Raw genomic sequence first — 20,414 nt, 5'->3', positions numbered from 1 at the left:
TCAGCCACTACAGCTCATGCAGTGGCAGCTTGCAGTTTCGGCTCTGGAGGTGTCCAATGTAAGTGCTTGTCCCACAGCTGTTTCAGAAACCAGCAGGTTCTGTCAACCATAAGGGCTTAGCACACTGGGGTATGAAAGAAGAGCAGAGTTGTCCTTGCCTTTAAAAGAAAACCAGTTGCTTTCACCAATGTAAACAGGGGAGAATCCTCACATTCCTCATTCATGTGGGAAGAAATCTTTTGCCTTGTGGGGTGATTAAAGGCAACATCTCATTTGAGGCAGAGGTACTGAAATAAAGATCGCTCTGATTTGTATCTCCCAATCTGTAAGAAAATTCTTCTTGATCTGCAAATAAGTAACCCCCAGACTAGCATAACCTGCCAGATCATTAGGTTATTTTCTACCATGACAATGGCATGAATATTATTAAAATGTAACTATAAATATTTATGCTGATAGAAAAAACACTATTGTTGTTACTATTTTCGTTATAATACCTTAGGAGAGATGCCAGATAATTGCAAGATTCAATAGGTCACTAGAGGTAAAGAGGGGAATTTTTCTGGAGTTATCATTTCTGAATACAAACTGCAAGTGAAAGTATAGGGATTTTTTCAAATCTGAAAAGTCACTATTTCTCTTTTAAAGAAGAGAACACATTCTCTTTTAAATCTTTAAAGATCATCTGTTCTGCAATGCCTGCAAATCATTACTGTTTTATACTGGTTTGCCAAGCGAAGAGTTCAGCTATTCATTTTTCTGCTGAACTCTTTCCATCTTAGCTCATACCCTCACCTTCTCTTCTTGCTTGTGTTGTTCACCCCAGACACTCTGTGCAATACTCTGCCACATGGACTGTTTCCGTCTATGTATCCAGGACCAAGCATTGACGCACCCTGGTAGCAAAAGTGGAGTTTTGAAGCACTAATGTAAACCAAAGTAATAACAATTGCAAATCTTGTATTCTGAAGCACAGAGTTTTATTCAGCAGCCCTTTCTGAACTGAACGTGAAGAGGGTAGAGATTTTTGCAGATACAATCTCAGACACACACGAAACATGGACACATGAAGAAATGCCACTTCCATGAAAACAGCCTTAGGTTTCTGAACTATTGAAGTAAGTATTGCTTCAAAGACAGAGCCTTAGAAATTAGGAATGCTGACTGAATGGAGTAAGTCAGGGTTTTTCAAGTTTATAGGTAAAATAAATGTTCATTCTTTACAGAAATCCTAAAGAAGACCAGTTTCTCTAAATGTTGACTCTTCAGTTTCACCCAGCTGCTTTAAAATGGAATTAAGAATTTTTAGCAGTTACAGTAACAAAACTTAGTCAATTTAGTTTAAACAATTATATGAAAAACTTATTAGCATAGCCTCTGAGTCAAATCCATAGTTTTATACAATACAATATATATTGCAATTGTATAGTTTAGGCACTGTGCAAGTAAGACAAGAGTAGGCAAAAGCACACTGATATACCCCCAAGGGCTTGGACAGTCTCTCTGGCAAAATGCTGGGCAGAAAAAACCCAGGATGCGAGGTGATTTGAGGTAAATAGATCTTCAATGTGTATGTACGGTGAAATTCAAGAGATGCAACACAGCACAACATTAAATGTCATAGTGATGATTACCCACTATGAAAGAAAGGTGTAAAATATGTTGGTTTGCTAACTGTGCATAATGTAACAAAATTAGTTGGGAATGCCTGCTGGAAAATCGTGTTAGCAGCCTTGGTGTGTGCATGATGCAAACAAGAAGGAATAGCCCTTACAAAATGTGCACACAGAAAAGACAGTATGATGGGATTCAATGGGCTCCTGACTTGGTTGGCTTGCATATGGCAGACTGGTCAAGGCGTGAGTTGAGTTTGAATGCAGGGATGAGCAATCAGGACAGTTGCTGGCACAGACCATTCACTGTGCATATTAGAGAAGATTTGACACTCTTGGGATTAACACTTCTAGAGCATGTGATAGTGGAGAAAGCTCTCTGTGTGCGAGTGAGAGACATAAAAGACTGAGATTTTTGTGGTGAATCTGGGAGAGTGTAAAACTAAGTATAGAGCAGTGACATACTCTGCTGGTTAAATAAATCCTGTCATGAGCAGTTACCTAATGTTTCAGTTCTCCTTCTGGATTGGTATGTGTTTTTCCAAAAGCAGAACAATTAAGACTTGTCTGTCTTCTAAGAGTCTTTTGGTAAATAAACAAATCTGAGAGACCGGAGTCATAAATATCCACTTGGTATTGAATGTGGGTCACCTAAGTTAGAATTTTTGGGCCTTTTACTCTCTAGGATTTTTAGATTCTTGCTCTGTGAAATGGGGGTTAAAATCTCACCTCTGTAACTAATGAGTCACTAACTCATGTTTGTAAAGTGCTGTGATCTTAAAGGTCTTTTCCAACCTAAATGACTCTATGATTCTATGAAAATTAACATGCGGTTAGTTAGCAAAATGTTGTATTACAAATAGGAGTATTGAGGGCAATTTCATAGTTAACCTATGTTTTTGCTTAACCTGTAAAATTCTTCTGTTAGATCTGAATTTCAAAAAGAAACCCATTTGTCCCCCCCATAGGGACAAATCCTGATTTTCCTCACTCCTTAAGCACTTTGTTGGCTCTTTGAATGGTGTTGAATTTTACCAGCAGACTATTCCAACTGTTATTGAAAATCACAGAGAGGTTGTCAACAAATGCTTGAGTCCAGAGTTTCTTACTCTTGTGATTTCTTTACTACAGTATCCCATCCAAGATACGTGAACAACTGCTCTATGTTCTGCCTAGCTGAGTCACTGCTTTTTAGTGAAGCTCTTTGCAATGCAAGCAACAGAAACTTCAGGGAAATCAATATGGCTTTTAACTCGGCTATCAAAAGTGTTGGAGATATTTATGTCATTAAATGGCAGTGGACACAAGTAAAAGCCTATATCTCACATCATTAGCAGTAAAGATGCTGTTTAGTTTTATTTGCTAAATCACACAACATATATAAACTGCACAGGAGATTACAGAGGTGTGGAGAACTGATTCAGCAAAAATCCAGTGAGGAGGCAAAGTCAAAGAATGGCCAAATTTCTGTGATCTCTGTGCTCAGTGCAAACTTGTTTTATTGAATTTTACTTTTATATGCCATATTAACATTTCATTTGCATACAGATTGCGCTCCATCTTTACTCTAAAACCGCACAATCAGCAGTCCTCTTCTGCAGACAAGGTGTGGTACAGCAGCATTTTAAAGTACTCTTGTTAAATTTTAAAGCAAGGTGCATAAGCTTTTGGTCAATCTGCTTCGGCAGTTATCATATACATTCATCTTTTCCTTCACAATACAGTGATAGCTGGGGGCTTGATTTTACTTATTCCTTTTAGGATTGTTTGAGTGCTCACAGATGAGGCACGCACATCTAAGTACTTCAGCTACTCCATGCATAGACTCCCTAGTAAATCCAGTGCTCTTCACATGAGGTTTCCCTGCCTTGCTAATGCTCCTGCAATTCTGATTGTGAAAGCAATGGCACAGGTAAAGCACTGCCAGTGCAGTGTTTTTGCCACAATGTTATATTTACTAGATGAGGTAAGCAATCTCGTATCATTGTTACCAGTGGCAGAATTGCATTGGAGTCAAACAGAGAGAAAACAGACAGTGCTGAGCAGAATAAAATGTAAATACATCCAGCAGAAGTACATGTATGCACTGTACTGTATATGTGGTAGATTACCATAACACAGTTTTTTTTTCCACGAACATAGATAATTCCCAGCTGCCCTAGTATTTTTTTCACCAACCAACTCTTAATTTATGAGTTCTAATAATTCTATTCTGAGGCTAAACAAATAAATACACCTACGAGACATTAGAGAACATGACAGAAATTGCAGCATAGTATTAACAGTTGGTATCTGCCATGCTAGAATAATAGAGATGATAGTGGTAATACATAAATACATACAGTGAATATTACTTGGCAACCGTTGATGGTGTAACCATCCTGATGTGATTATGCAGAGATGCTGTGTTCTGTGAAAACACTGGAATTTTTTGATGTCATAATTAGTGTTGGCAGTTAGCAATACAAGCCATCATGTCTTGTAATGTCAGTAAACGGAAAAAGCAAATAATATGAACAAGTTAAGGATATGGAAGTTTCAGAGCTGCATCCCCAAATTCTGAGTCTCTGGAGGCTCAGTTCGGCCTTGCACTTAGCATATAGCATATACTTATGCTAAGTGCACACAACGCTTGGCTGCAAGCCAGATTCGTGCTATTGTCCTTACAATGTGGCATCAGTGTTTCACATATAGGATAACAAACCAACTGCTAATGGTAGTAATTAGGAGCCTTGGGGGTGATTTATTCCTTTTGTCACTGTTCAAGCAGTGTAAGTGCTGAGGTTTGCAAAGGTAACAATTATTGGTTCAGGTGATGATCCTTTCATCGCAGGCCCAACAGCAAGATAGACATCTGATTTTTAACCGTCAGAATTCAGAACTGGGCTTAGTAAAAACATTCTTAGGAGTGGAATGAATGTGTCCAAACATTTGGTCCTACTAGCTTTGAAAATATATACATAACCAAAAAATGGCAAAGTGGCAAGATTGTAGAAATGTGGCAGATTATAACTCTAAATTGCTGTTTATTTACAGATATCTAAATGTATATGCTGTATTATTTACAGACTATTATTTATTTCTCTTTCAGAGACAGAGTAAAGTACAGCACTTAATAGCACTAACTGCTTCTTATCTGAGAATCTCAAATATCAGTGAACTAACTCTCTTTGTATTCTCACATTACTACCTGTAGAGTTAATGGAAACCAACTGATAAAAACTCTCAACACAAGCCTCTACCCAAATTGTCCCTAATGTCACTGTAGTTATTAGAACACCTCATCGTAGCATACGTTCCTCTCAGCCGAGCCTTTGTTTACTCCGAATTACACTTGTGCAGACAGCGATTTACTCCCTTCCTTTAAACCTGTATTACTGAGAGCACCATCACTGCTTGGTTTTGACACAGATAGGATTTCAATTCTGATCTGCTGAGTATTAACCTCATGTTTTCATGGCCGCATGGAGCCTCTCCCTTTTCCCAAAGTTCTTACTTTTGTCACCTAATGCATGCAAGTGTCAATGTGTGTCCCCTGCGCTGCCGATTTCAGTGATGGCCGGTGGGGTCTGGTTTGCATCTGAACAAGCAGTTCAGGGCCATCATGTTGAGACCTGCATGTGCTACTGAGAAACATCTCATTCTGAAACAGCTTTCATAACTGTTAGAGAGAAGGAAAACAGTCGGACCCAAAGTTAAAACATATTCTAAAAATACTTGCCTTTGCCAAAAAATGAAAATTCTTCAAACTTAGATTTCTTGGCTAATCTTGTTCTGTACAGTGTTCCTGTTTGTGTGCAAGCTTCGTTCTGAGAAGAGGCAGAATGACCTCCAGGAAAGAGCAGGATATGTTTTAGAAAAGGGAGGAAATGTGATCGTCTAGAAGCTTGGAGTACAAGATCCAATCTCTCTCCATGGATGGTAAAAGCATGTCAGACATAATGGAATATTAAGAGAAGGAACCTATTGCAGGCTCAGGGGACTTCAGTATGATAGCATTAAAAACTTTACTGCTATTAAATCTTGGGAAGCTGTAGATAATTTTGCTTTAGAGGAGCGTGGCTGCTGGTGTGGTTAAAAATGCTATCGAAAAATCCACTCAGGAGGAATCCCTCAATAAAACAGAAACAATTGGGGCTACATTGGAAGTTCCTGCTAAGGAAAACATCATTTGGCAGAGAAGATTGGAGAGGCTGGAGAGTGACAGGAGCAGTGGAGTTTTAGGACTGCAAACGGGTGCTGAGGGAAATGGTGGAAAGACTATTGAGACTTTATTAACTGCTACATTGGGGATCAGAAGTAATACTCCCTACAGATAGAGAAAAAGCCTTTCACAGACCAGTGAAACATTCTGCATTAGCTGCTATGCTAGCGAGAGGGAAGAAACAATTCTTTTTCTCTGAAATCCCTCAGATTGGAGTGGCAAAGCAGGTAACCAACAACAAAGAGATTTCCTACCAGCAAACGTTTTCATACAGGAGGTTTTATGCTCAAGGAAAATTATGACGTGTACAAGTAGCAGAGAAACAGAAAATTGGGTCATATATAAATTCTTAAAAGCTGCCTTCTCTTTTGATTACTGGATAGCTAATGACACCACATTCCCTGACTCCCCCTGGATGTCTGGCATTTAGTCACCAGCCTTAGTTTACTACCTCATCCAGTACATCTTCCTCACTAAGCACAAGCAGATAAGGAAATTGAGAGAAAAGTTGGTATTTAGAATCTTTAGAAGATAGAAATATTTGGAGGTATTTGGATTTTTTTTTTTTTTTAACAAAGGTAAGACATGTCTGAAGAAACAAAAGACTGTCTTTTTATCCCTTCAAATATTTGGCACTGGTAAATATGCTACTTTTGTTAAAGGACAGCTAAACAAAAATACAAATCTGTAGCAGTGATATTGCTCTTTTTATTTGTTTGCTTTTTTATTTTAACAAAATGAGTGCTGTAGCATTACTCAGGCTACAGAATACCCCAAATTCATAGCACAAGGGTGACTAAACAGGCTGAGCAGAGCATACCTGTACGCAACCAAATACAAAGAAGGTCATTGAGGAAAGACAGTAGTTGTGATCGTCTGGGACAAAATGCATCTGTACTTTGTATAGCTGGGACTGAACGCAGAAATACACTATACATGAACTCAGAAGAATAGCACGAAACTGGAGCAAAGTGCAAGTGACAGAGGAGGAATTGCCTTTGTTACTTGTAAGTGTATTAATTTTCTTTCCGTTTGTGTATTGTGTAGAGGCTTTTGTCAGCACAGCCCTGTTTACCATATATCATCTTTTTCTTCATCACACTCCTAACAGACACAGTTACTCCAACAAAAGTGTGTAGTGTTGGCTGCTTTATCCCAGTGAGTAGCACTGACTAAATTCACTATAATCCTGCAAGGTGTTTCTTGGTAGTTCTGGTACGGTTGGTGGGAGGCAGAGGGGAGAGAAACACTCAGTTGTGGGAGGCTGTGAGGGAGTTGGGAAGGAAAATCAGAGTTTTCTAAAAAGTTTTTTACGCTGTGCCTTGAATTTGATCTGTTCTCTTTGAAAGAAGAAACTTCCTGCTGGCACACTGGGGTCTGGAGGTCAATTTCTGTGGTTTGTTCTTCTCTGAGATGTTTCCGTTCCTGGAGATCCAAATCTGTTCCATGGCTATATCTGTAAGAAGTTTGGGGACTGTCCCCATAAACACTATAGTGTTACACGTATCAATTAGGTCCCCAGAATCCTTAGAGGTTGGCCAACTGGTTAGGTGGGCCTTCTTTCCTTTGAGATTGAGCTATCCTAAACTCCAGCCTTGGAATCTTGCGAGAACTGTATGTACCTCCTAGAGGTCTCCTTCCATGTCTCATCCAATGAAGATTCCCATTTCTTATGCACTGGAAAAGCTGCATACCTAGCTGCTGATAACTACGCAGAAAATAGTAGAAGCTTTGAATTTTTAGGTTCTTTCAATCTTCACCTACTGTACTATTCTTAAAGTCTTACTACGGGCAAGGGAAAAAACCCTTTTGCTGTACCAAAAATAAAAACTAAAGCACGAGAAAAGGTTTATGTACGTAACTCAGAAAGTGAAATGGAAAATAGGCAGCAGAAAGTGAATGACAGCCACTAAAAGGTCATGTCCACCTTGAAGAACAGAATCGAGTTGTACCAGAGACTAAGAGCATAAAGTGTGCATTATACACTGCCTGCTCTCTGTTCTTCTCTGTTTGTGCCAGAGTTTTCTTGTGCATCTGTCATTGCTGAAATTTGTATAATTTGTTTTTTGTTGGAGTGGTATTTACAGAGGAAAAACGAGGTCCAATAGTTATATAGCTTGAATATTATCAGACATACAAATAAAATACTTTCCAAAGTTCCCAATAAAAATAATTAGTGTTCTGTTACTGTTTACAAGAGCATAGTGTAACCCATGCAAAACTGCCTTGCTTTCAGGAGGACTTTCACTATCACATACACAACAGCAGGTGAAACAAAATCAGATTTCCAGCTGCATTGTGCACTTGGGATCATGGCTTAGGTTCGCTGCCCTGTGTTGCCTGATGGATATCAGGAGGAAGGACCAAGAATCTGCTCTTTCAAAGCTATTTTCTTTAAATTTTAGTGGTGAGAATGGTCTTTCAGTACTTAACACTGAAGACAAAGGTAAGGAAAGAGCTGGATTTTTATTAAAAGCCTCCGTCAAAGCAAATCCACCCCTTTTCTACTACAGCTGTGAGATCCGTAACATGAAGTACAAGCAAGGGACCCCATAACAGCTATCACAAGACCAGCAATTGAAGACTTCCCTTTCTCAAAAGAAACCTACTTTGGTATGGAAACATAAAAAAAAAGAAAGGCATTTTTAACACAAAGAAAAGTACTTTAATGAATTGCAAATAGACTGTAAATGACTACAGAAAAAACTGATGGTGTGAACAAAGTACATAAAAATCCTGTGTGCATACACTGTTTATAAATCAAGCTCTCACCCACCATACTTGGAATAGACATCCAAAGGAACATATCAAATTACATAAAAGGTCAGTGAATGTAAAATACTGAACAGACTGTTATGGGATCATTTTTAATCTTTTTCATCACCTAAAAACTTGTACGGAGGGGTAAATTATATTAAATGAATTGAAGAAGCTAATGAGAATTTTTGGATTATAATGCCAAAATCAGGAGACATTTCTTTCATTCTAAAGATCTGGCACTTGCTGGAAATTCTGTCCAATTACTGAAGACGTGGGAAAATTAATTTTCTGCTTAATTTTTTTTTAAGCACTACTGGCTTTTAAAAAAAGAAACAAAGTTTGAAAGTATTTATATCATTATTAAAATAGATAGAACTCCTTATTTGATTGTTGCAGAACTCCTTTGAGATGGTATTAGCACTATTTAACAGAGGGAAGCTAAAGTTATGGTCACAAGTCCCATGTTATTTATACCTGCGTTCTGCTTACTCCAGATAACAGCTGAGGTAGGGAAAAGCAATGAAAAGGTAAATGAAGATATCCCATTCTGGCTTAATATTTTTGTTTTTAATTCTTTGAAGCTTCACCTCTAACTCTATGTTTAGACACAAAAAAGCATGGCTTGATTTCCAGGGTCACTGAGTGCTCGGTGAGTACTTCTTTCCCTCTGTTTTTTTCTTTCTCTTTGTTTTCTGACTTGTCATCACTAAGAAGAAGAAATTCTTAATTTGAGCTTATGGACCCCTGGTAAAATTCTAGAGAACTAGAAGGTTTGAGGTTTTTATGCATTGGCTTTCAATTGATGTAGAGCATCTTGAAGATTCCCATTTGTTTTGGCTTAATCAGAAATTTACTTGGTGTTAGTTCTCTCAAGCCTACTAGGTAATGAGCCCCCACTGCCTCTGTTTTTGAAACCTCTAATGAACCTTTTTTTGGTATGTTTTATATGTGTTTGTTTTAGGAGAGAAAATAAAAAATAGCTCTTCCATCCCAATCCATCCTATTTTTTTGTGAACTAGGTAGGGGCCACTTTTTCTTAGTTAGATGTGTCTAGATGTAACATTTCTTGACTATTCTGTTGCTTTATGATACCTTGAATGAATAATGCTATAAAAATCATATGATCAAAAGTGTCCAGTTGCAGTCTGATTCATCAGCCCTAGGGTTGTGACAAGATGAGAGATGTTATTTACATAGTAGGAAATAGAAGTACTTAAAAAAGTAACCCTCTTCTCTTTGAAGTCTGGATAATCCAAGCCAGACTCATGGATTCAGCATCCTCACTGTATGATGATGCATACAGCAAAATCAAGACCTTAATCTAAACTTTGTGACTTATGTCCATCCTTTCATGGGATTTCTTCTTAGAAATCTCTTTAATTAGTCTGCTATTTATCTTGAATTTTCTTATTTTTAAAAATTAACTTGAAGCTAGCTCACAATGAAACTCTGGTTTGGTTCTGAGACCATATAGCACTGCTAATTACAGCCTGGGTGAACACAGACCAGGCCCCTGAATTCCTCTCCAAAGCCTTCCTTCCCTCCACCTCCCCTTCCAGTGTCGGAGCGTCTATGCAGATTGCTTAACAAGTTATCCCAGACAGTCCTACAATAGCAGAGATTTTAAAAGGCATGTTCAGGACAAGATTGACTTGCCAAGCAGTCCTTCTTCAATATGACCAAGAATATTTTAATTTGGACTTTTCCCAAGAAATTAAATTATTTGTTCGTAAATATTTTTATTGAGGTGTGTATTATTTTTGTATGTGTGCTTTTATATGGCATATTGTGGGTGTGTTTATATATGTACGCATATAGAGAGATGTATTTGTCTGTATGTATGTCACATATTTTGCACTTACTGCTATTAGCTTTTAATATTTTTTCTCTGGGAACATGGTGTGATAGCTTCAGTATTTCAAAGAGCATGCAATCCAAAATCTGTCAGTAGGAAATATTTCTTTAAGGAAGAAAATATGTTTTTTGTTAACTTTCCCAATCTCTCATCCATTCAGCTCTGTGTTGAATATATGTGCTGTTGCAGGGCTTGGGGTGGGACTCCAATGACTTCTGTTTATTTCACCATTTTGTAAACACTAGTTAACAAGAGTGTTGTTGAAGCTGTAAAGTTTGAATCTGATGTGAGGTTCCTTTCCGAAACTAGAGTTTTAAAAGTTACAATTAAGACGACTGATTTATATCTGTCCCTAATGAGTCACTATTCACCTTGCAAAGAAACAACATATATTGTCTTAACATGTTAGTTTTCAGTGATTTTGCATGCCTACAGGAAGACATTTAGGGAGAAGAATCCATGCAATTTCTATAGCATCAAAGCCTTGTTGGGGTTTCCAGGTGACTGAATTCAGATTTATTGTTGGTGAACTTGGTTCCCAGTGATCTATTTAATTCTAAATTAGCATCTCTATTGCAATGCTTAACTCTTACAGTGTGCTTTCCAAACATACACTAATTTGGTCTCACACCATCTTTCAAACAGGAAGCTGGATAATGAGGTGTGGGATCTTTTCTTTTTCCTTTTAACTGTACCGTTATTAATGCCTGAACTATTCTGAGGTTATATAACAAAAGGAGACAAAGCACATCAGTTTATCGGGAGAGAGAAATGTGTTGAGGCCAGCCCCATCTGAGCCTTCTGGAATTCAGATGTTGACTTCTCTGTACTGACAATCCCAACTTCCACAAAATCCATCTGTCTGCCACAGTCACTAATATACTATATGTTTCTCTGATTCTTCTTGCCAACTCTTTGTTGTTACTTTTCCTTGAACCAAATTTTTATACATTTTATAAAATGCCTGCTAGTCTTCATCTTCTACAGCTTAACAAATAGTTTCTAATATGAACTTACACCTATGCTTTGCTGAAGTACAGATACATTAAATATATACACATTTTATTTGTCTGAGACAGTGGTTTCCAGACCGTCTGTAACTGACTCACAGAATTATTCTATGCATCTTATATTGTGTGTCTGATGCATGATGAAGAGATGTTTGTAGTGTTTTCAGATAAAAATTTGATCGTTATGGACAGACGTTGAACTGTGAGAAGTGTTAAAGACTGATAGTTGCTTCCAGTCAAAAAGTTTTGGAACAACTTGATTTTAAAATATCAGTTATCTTACAAAAAAATATATCTTTTTGGTGAGTCCTAATCCGTTTAGTAGGTTCAAGGTATAATTTTTCCGTGTCCTCTTTATCTTCATTCATGTTTAAAACTTCGAATACCATTAAGGTCATACTTCAAATCCAGTAGCGGCATGGATCTCCATTTTCCTCTCTCTGACTTCTTATAAGAGCAGTAAGTACTATAAAATATTCTGTGCCATTCTAACTAATCACCCCTCTGGCATTCTGAGCAAATGCAGGTTAATGGTGAATCTTTTAATATTTCTATTAATTAAGTATATTATCCTAATAACTCTATTGTCAATTTTTCATTGCTAGGTAATGACTGGAGCTGGGTTAGCTATTCGTAACTACTAATGTATTTAAAGGAAAGTAGTATTTTTGTTTGTTTGTGAATTGCCTGCTGGCAAAGTCTAATTTTTACAAACATATTTGTTACTTGAAATTAATTTAGGGATGTTCTGTGCAGACATGATTGAGCAGAGGCGCATTCGTCAGAGGGTGTCACTTCTTTCTGGTTTGGACAGGGGCATTTACACAGGTTATAGAAAAATGTCTGTTGTAGGTCTTTGGTTATAAGAATTAATATTTGAGGTAGAGTTTTCATCCTAGCCATTCTATTAAATATGACACGTGTATATATGGAAATGAGTACATGGTTGGTGTATTGGTATTTTAGATAGTCACTATGACCTATGCATTTGCTTAAATCCATAACATGAAGTTAAGAGGAGGATCTCTGGGAAGGCTTTAGATTTAAGCACTACAGAAGGGAGGAAGGAGACGGAGTAATTCAATCAGTGACCGTAATTCTTATTCTAATAAAGTTTCGTGTTTGGAATTGAAAGAAAGGACTCCTGCCACAATTGTACATGTGTTACGGTGCCACCCACCATAATGAGGTGGAAACAGAAATGCAGCCAATTCAATAGGACTTTCGGTTTCATGAGCCCATAGAAAGATCTGAACATAAGGATTGTTTCACAGAATCTGAGCAGCAATGAAGCTGAAAATACCGATTCATAAATTTCCTAGGAAGATGAGAAAAACTATGCAATCATTCCTGAAAAGTTGATGAACATTTCCTTCCAAAAATACAATACACTAATAGGTGTGTGTGTGTACAAAAATGTAAAGAGACACAGAAAGCTTTTAATGCAGCAACATATGAATAAGCAGAGGAAAATGTCCTTAAGGAAACACTAGTATGAGAATTTTAAAGGAGAAATTCTAGGAAAAATCGTGACACTTGGTTTGACTTTGAAAAAGACAGTGCAACTGTCAGCACAGTCCCGGCAAGTGAGAAGTTACCCAAGAGTGTGCAGAAAGACTGATGTAAGAAGATCTGCAGGAATTCCCAGGTGCAAAAGGAAGGCTGTTAAAAATGCCTTTTTCCAGAATTTAATTTCTTGGTCAGAAATGTAACAGGTAGATGAGACAAAACAAAAGATAGGAGGCTGGCTGAAGTCTGAGGCAGTTGTGCTGGAAGCTGAGAATGTGGATGCTGTATTACTGCTGTACTTAGATACCCTAATTGTGGGTCAGAAGAAGACTGTACAAGCACAGCTCAAACAGCTCGGCTGTTCCTCGATCTGGAGACATGAGCTCATCACTGATGGGGAAACAGTGAGATAACAACAGTGGAGGGAGTGATTTCTATTTTCTGGGGTTTGTGGCTTATGGACAGCACTCACGAGCGGTTTGGATTGACAGTCTTAACATTTGCAGTGTAAGTTGACAGGCATCTGTAGTACGAAGCGTGGTATTTCCTTGATCTCGTGCTGGCTTTCCCAGACAGAAGTCCATGTGCCAGCCTGGGCATGTGGAAGGAGCATGCAGGACGTGCCCAGGTCTTGTCGCTCATCCTGGGCAGTGAGTTTGCACTGGTAAATTAATCACATCCCAGTCACATTGGATGTGATGTGCAAATCAGTTGTCCTGAAAACGCGCAGTGAAGCCTGCCTATCCCAGATGCTTTAGACTCACTGGACATGTCAGTCCTTCTCCTCATGCACAAGAAACAGTTTTCTAGGCTGCCCACGGAGCCTGCTGGAGCTGTGGCTACTAGAAATCCCAAACAAATGTTAGGAGAAGCAGTAGGGCAGTGGGTGAAGTGTAAAGGCAATAGAAGAGGTAAGAATCACAGTACTTTCATATTTAAAATTGATTCAAATATAGAAGTGGCTGTGATTTATAAACTTGAAGAAGGTTAGCCTTAATCTCTAGCTAGACATTTTCATTGCCTGAGTAAACTTTGAGCTCATACTGGCTACAGAAGCAGGAATTTGGTATTAATAGAGACACTTGAGGCAGTTTTCTTAACTTAACCACCCACGGTGTCATGGGGCTTTTACAATGAACCAGTCTGCCTAACAGAAATTACTTAGATGCTTAAGACTGCTTAGGTCCTAAGGGACCATCTGTGCCGACAATTTAGCTGCTTCTCAAAATAAAGGAAGATTGCCGAAGAAAACTATAATAAAACAGAAAAGTATGATGGAAAATGTGAATAAACAGAGTTGTGTACCCCACAGCATTCGCTGAAGGAAATCACAGATACCGCAGACTTCAGCAGAGAATCTTCCTAAGCAACCCAGGTGGTGTGTAAAGCTCCCAGTGCCCATAGGTAGACAGAGACAGAAATAAACAAGTATTTTTACTTTGCTTTACATAGCTTTACAGACATGCCCACAGGGGGGGTTGTATTTTTATAAAAGTATTGTGCATCTAGGTTTTGAGTGAATTTTCCCACAAAACTATGTGCAGAGAATCTCTTCTTAACTGCAACTTCCTTGGAGATCAAAGTAATGTAAATGACTTTAAAAAAGCCCATTAAATGTATGATTGAATGTCAGCCTTTCTGATTGCAGCCTTCATTAAGAAACTGGAACTGTGAGGTATTTTTTTACCTAATATTGAACACAGTTAATTAAAAAGGTAAAGATTACATTTTGCTTCAGTTAATTTGAAATAAAGAACCTCCATTTAAACAATAAATTTCAGATTTTAGTTATAGCAATTAATAGACCAAACTGTGTACTTAAGGTTTTATTATATTGATTCTAAAATAATTAGATTAGCAAACACATTGCAAATATATTATCTAAAACAAATAACGTTATCACCATGCTTTTTGTTATATAACACAGCAATAAAACGTATAACAGTATAATCTAAAGCAATCTCATAAAACTAATAGTCATAGAGCATATATTACATTCTTGCACTAAATGACAAAAGCCAGTGTGATGATCATGTGGACAATTTTATACTGTGAGGCTTGTTAAATGTTTTGGTGTAGAATTTGTAAAAGTTAAGATGTGTATTTTATGTTTAGCAGATAATTTTAGTCATATGTGTGTTTATTGGAGTATTTCCAAGCAGCCCTGTTATTAAGCCGCCCGAGTAACCTTGTTTTAACTGTGTCTCTCAATCCCTCTCCCGCCAAACTTTCACATTCTTCCTTGCAAAGCAAATTGTAAAGAGTGTTTCAGCAGTTGCCTGAGACATCAGTTTTAAAAGCCTTAAGGCTGTTTGAGAGGCCTTTTAAGAAGCATGACATTCAATCAAAGTTCAGTGAGGAAAGTTTTAATGAATAAACTTGGTAAATTAGAAAGCACCGCAGCAGAGTGATTAACTCTCATTTGTGCATTAGTGTTAAAATTAATTAAAATGTTTAAGCCGTGGGAGGCAGGTTACCTCCTCAAGACCTGGCTTTGCCCTCGGAGTCAGTCTGGATCCAGCAGCGATTCATCTTGCACAAGATGAGAGGAGGGGTAAAAGAAAAGAACAGCCAGGACAAATGTGTTTTCAATGGTGCTTAGCTGCAGGAAGGCCACAGAGACCTCAGTGCAGCGTTACTGAAGTGTGACATAATAATACAGTAGGTACGTTGGAGGGGATATGCTTTGGAAAGAAGGCGACCCTCCTTTCACACGGATTTCCTTTTGACTTGACGTGACAGAGCTAATTTCATTACCAGGAGGCATGCTGGATTGTGCTGCAGTGTAAAACAGACTGCTGGAAATTAGCTCCCTTTTTCTGATTTGGTTAAACTGCTCCTGGTGAATGTAACTTTCTTTACCGAGTACTGTGAAGTATATGATACAGCGATATAATTTTATACTCATAGCTGTTGCCACCTTTACTAACAGTCTTTCGCTGCATCAACTAATTACACGAGAAGTTAGCTAAAGTATCTGATATACTAAGGAATAAGGATTTATTTTAGTGCTTTGATGGTAATACATATTAGGAACTGATACTGTAAGAAATCATAATGTTAAATTGCTATAAACTTATTTCTTTTAAAAATCATTTTAGATTAGTTTCTGTCAAGAACCAGGAGCCTGTATTTCTTCCTATCCAGACCCATTATGATGTGGCTGCTTAACAAATCTGTGCTGGTTTGGGATTACAAATGACAGCCTGTTTTATAAAGGGAAAAGTCGTCTTTGACAGCAGAACAATATAATACGAGTAACAAATGGAAAATTGTGTCATACAACTGAACAGTTGTTTTCACATGTTCACCAAGGGCCAGTTACCAATTTTACATTGGTCAGAATTAAGGATTTTGGAGAAATTCGTCTGAAACTTGAAGTATGAAAAATTTCTGCTCAATGAAAATTACCATTATTCGCTGTAGATCTATATTCATAACTTTAAAACCTGGCAGTCTTTCCTATTTTTTTTCTCTATAGATTTCTTGTCAACAAGGGTGTCAGAGGTCAATGTCAGAATGCCCCTCTGGCACCCATTAACTATAACCAGAAAACTTGTTCACTATTGATCTACAATGTCTAAATATCTATTATGTTGGATATAAAAGGTGGTTTCACATCTTTCTAAAACAGATAATTCATAAAGGCCAAAGGGTCAGGTCTAGTGATATATTATTGTTTCACTGTATCAGTGACTACAAGTGCAGAAAGGGATCAGGCCAGGCTAAGTGTCATTGAACTCTTGCGAGAGACAGTTGTGTGCCTCCATGCATGCTGCCCTCCCATTCCCCACCACAGCCCCTTAATGCTATTTAATGCTGTTTGCTTGTGGGTTTGCTCGGTGTTTTACTCCCCGCTGTGCTGAAAGAAAGGTGCCTGAACAAGTCATGTTTAAAGTTTGTGTTCATATCGTTGTAGCCAGAGCTCAGATGAATATGAAATCTAAATGAAAGTCAAGTCTCAATATCAAAACCTCTGCCTTCGGCAATTAAATGGGCCGCGGTCCAGCTTGCTGTCTGTAGAGCACTTCACACCATGATGGTCGCGCAGCCAGGGCTCTGTGTGTGGTGCAATTTGATTATTACAAGAATTGTGCACAAAAGGGCAGAGCCCCCATGGGTATAAGTTGTCACAGCTCCGTTGACTTCAGTAGAGCGATGACACTTGATGTACACAGAGGATCTGCCCCAGAATACTTGTCAGACTGTGGCCATAGTTCCAAAATCATGTGTTTTCTGAACAGACACTTGTGTAATATCATATGAATGTTTTTGTTTGCTCATATCAACCCATCAAATTTATTGAGGCTCTTTTAATCTCCTTGTTATTTAACTATTGAGATGCCTCTGCTCTGCTTAACGCTCAAATGCAGGGCAGAAACAACCGTGAATTTCTTTGTTCTGCTATTCCTACAGCAGAGCACAGAAACACTGTGAGGATGGAGGACTCGATTCAGGGCTTAGTTCCCCCCCCCAGTCCTGTGAATTCAACCTTTGAGACTACGTGGCATTTCCCAGAAGGCACCTATTACTTTTGCAGGATGAGACTCATAACAAGCAAACCCTCTTTGGAAGGTAGCTGATACTATACACTTTAATGGAGCTTATGGCCTTCTAGCAAGCCCCCAAAATGGTTCATATTCTTCCAGGCTACGTTTTTGAAGAAAGTAAATTGAGATGAATCATGCTAAGATGAGATAGTTAAAATGTCAGGCTCCATAAGTTTCAATGCATCCTTATAGCTCTGAACACTAAAATGCAACTGAACATTGGAATAAGGGAAACAAAAGAGAATCAGATAACTAGTTCTTATAGAGGGGAAAAAAGTAATTTCTGTCTGCGCTGCTACACCATGGAAATCCACATAGTACAGTTTTAGAGCTGTACCTTAAAAAAAACAATTGCAGTTTCTTTTTATCACTGGTCTTGGTTACACATCACTGCCTACTCTATGACACACTAGAATTGCAGAGTTTCTGAGGCAAACAATACACCACCAGCTTTATTTCTGTTTACAAATGTTACCTGGGGGAAATGTGCCTGTACCTGTTGGATAAATTACAAATCATCAGCACTAAATATGACCCACAAAAGTTACATAGAGGGGAAAAGGGAGTGCTGTCTGTACATATTTGGTATTAGAGAGGAGGAAAGTGCCTGCTCAGTATACTGCTGTTTTAATCAGTTAATGAAATTATGCTGCTATAATGTTTAAACTAGAGCTGTCTGTGTGGTGTTTCCTCAAGCACTTCCTTGACAACAGACACTGCTTCATTTATGCTTATCATAATATTTACAATTAGTTGAATTAACTATTATTATTCTTTTAAGTGACTCATTGTAAGTGTTGAACCCAAGTCACATTACCAGAAATGTAAAACGCAGGCAAATTTGTGTCCAAGTGGTTTTTGTATGGCAAAGGCACAGTATATAGAGAAACGTTGTGGCTAGTGGCATATGAACCACCTCTTAGTCCAAGCCTCAGAGGTGATGTACAGCTGAGCTGACTGAAGGAAACCTTTGATAAGAACCAAGAACAAGGCTTGCATTCCTATTTCTAAAGTGGTAACAAGCCACCACCTAAATCACTCTGCTACCACATCCCTTTTCCAGAGGTTGGGTAGGACAGTTTTTCCTGCCATGGCCAATGAAGTCACGATTGGTTACATGGACCTTGTACCATGCATCTAAATGAATCAATCTTGGGTACCTGATCATAATGTGGTTGACCTTGACCTGGTCACAAGACCATTAAAGCCTGTTGCAGGGCTCGGGCTCAAGCCTGTTGTAACTAGATCACAGACCTGAGCTGGGCATGCCAAGGCTTTAGGTTTAGCTGCAAGGATAAAGCTGGACACCAAATAGGGTCAGGAGAAACAACTGTTTTGTAACTGGATCCTCTCACGCCGCTCTGGCTGCAACACAGATGGGCCAGAATGAAGGCTATCACTCCTAGTTTATAGCCATTAGCAATCATGATCTTCCTAATATGAAACAGAAATAATAGTATTATTAATAATAATATCAAACTGACACATTATTAGCCTCTACAGATGGCTCTATTCCTCCTAATAATTTTTATTTTTATTTAATGTTTGGAGATGCTGTAAAAAGTGACTAGTGCTTCAAAATGTGACCTCTGTGGGGTTTAAAACCTACTGAATCAGATGAGATATTAAAGCATTCAATGTAATGTATGACTTAAAGCTACGTTTTTAAAACATTAATAGCAAACGTCTGATGCTTTAGATTACTATTTCTTGAAGTATAGTAAGCTGAAGAATTTGCTTCAGAGGGTCTCTTTATATCCAAGAAGAGCTACGGTGAGAATACACAGTATGTTCTTCCTTCACCGTGCCTCTAAATAGATGTAAAGGAATTAGCGTGTATTAATAATACATCATGTTTCTACTTTGTTTTATACTATTGTACATATGTTCTTACACCACAATCAACACCACCGTATTTAAATATCTCCAAGCAGTTCATTAAAGAAGGTGATTAACATCTGTCATGTGTTTTTTCCCTCCTCCTGTCTCTGAGGAGAGGAGGATGTTCAGTGGCAGACCTGATCTTGGTAGGGATTTATTGTTTGTATGGGAGGTTTTTTTATTTTGCTGAGGTTTTTTTTTATTACACAAAACTACCTATTGGGATAAATGTTTGCAAAGGCAACTCCAAAAAAGTCTGCTTTGCAGTTGAAGTGCAAGGTGATGAGATTTAACTTGAGTGAGTATGTTCAGAGACCCTGGCTGGTGTGTGGTGGGAATCCTGCCACATCATAACCTGCCTGCTGGGAGACCTCCCATGGGAGTGCGAGTGAAAGTCTTGATTGTGGCTTGTGTCTTAGCACTTCAGACCCTCTTGGACACCCCAGAAACATTTTGAAGATAAGGACCAAACAGAATCTGCTTTTCACACGCATAATAGAGGCTGGGTCTCAGGAAAGCTGTGTGGCCTCCAGGTTCTCTTAAGCTGCTGATAGACTGACCTGGTAGGGGTTTGCCGTGCATCCAAGGGAACCGTGCTGTAGTTAAAAACTTCAACATGCCTTTCCCCCCTGCCCACAAGCACCAACTCAGTGTAGCTTTGGTGGCAAGCTTCAGCTTGCTTCCCCTGTCTGCTCCTCCATGAGCAGATCTCATCCTCATCGCACTCTGACACCTACTGTGCTGAAAGAGAGCAGACGTTTCACTTGAACCTTGCTGGTTATTGAGTCCCTGTTGTCTGACTAAGCCGCTCCATGGTTAAATATGAATGTGACTAAAACACGGGGAGAAACTGGTCCTTTGGGGAGCCCTTAAGTAAAAACCCTCAGTGGAATGAAACAGTTTCTTGCTGTTCCTCATTGTGTATTTCCCTGCAGGAAGGATTCAAATAAATCACTCTGCTGTGTTGCCTGGATTTCTGAAACTCTTTCAGCATCTGAGGACGAACAGTAACTAGTATCACTCATTAGCTAG

This window comes from Pygoscelis adeliae, unplaced genomic scaffold (genome assembly GCF_000699105.1).
Source record: "Pygoscelis adeliae isolate BGI_AS28 unplaced genomic scaffold, ASM69910v1 Scaffold181, whole genome shotgun sequence".
In the NCBI taxonomy this organism is placed as follows: domain Eukaryota; kingdom Metazoa; phylum Chordata; class Aves; order Sphenisciformes; family Spheniscidae; genus Pygoscelis; species Pygoscelis adeliae.
The sequence above is the reverse complement of the archived record's forward strand: the minus strand, read 5'-3'. Positions refer to the sequence as shown.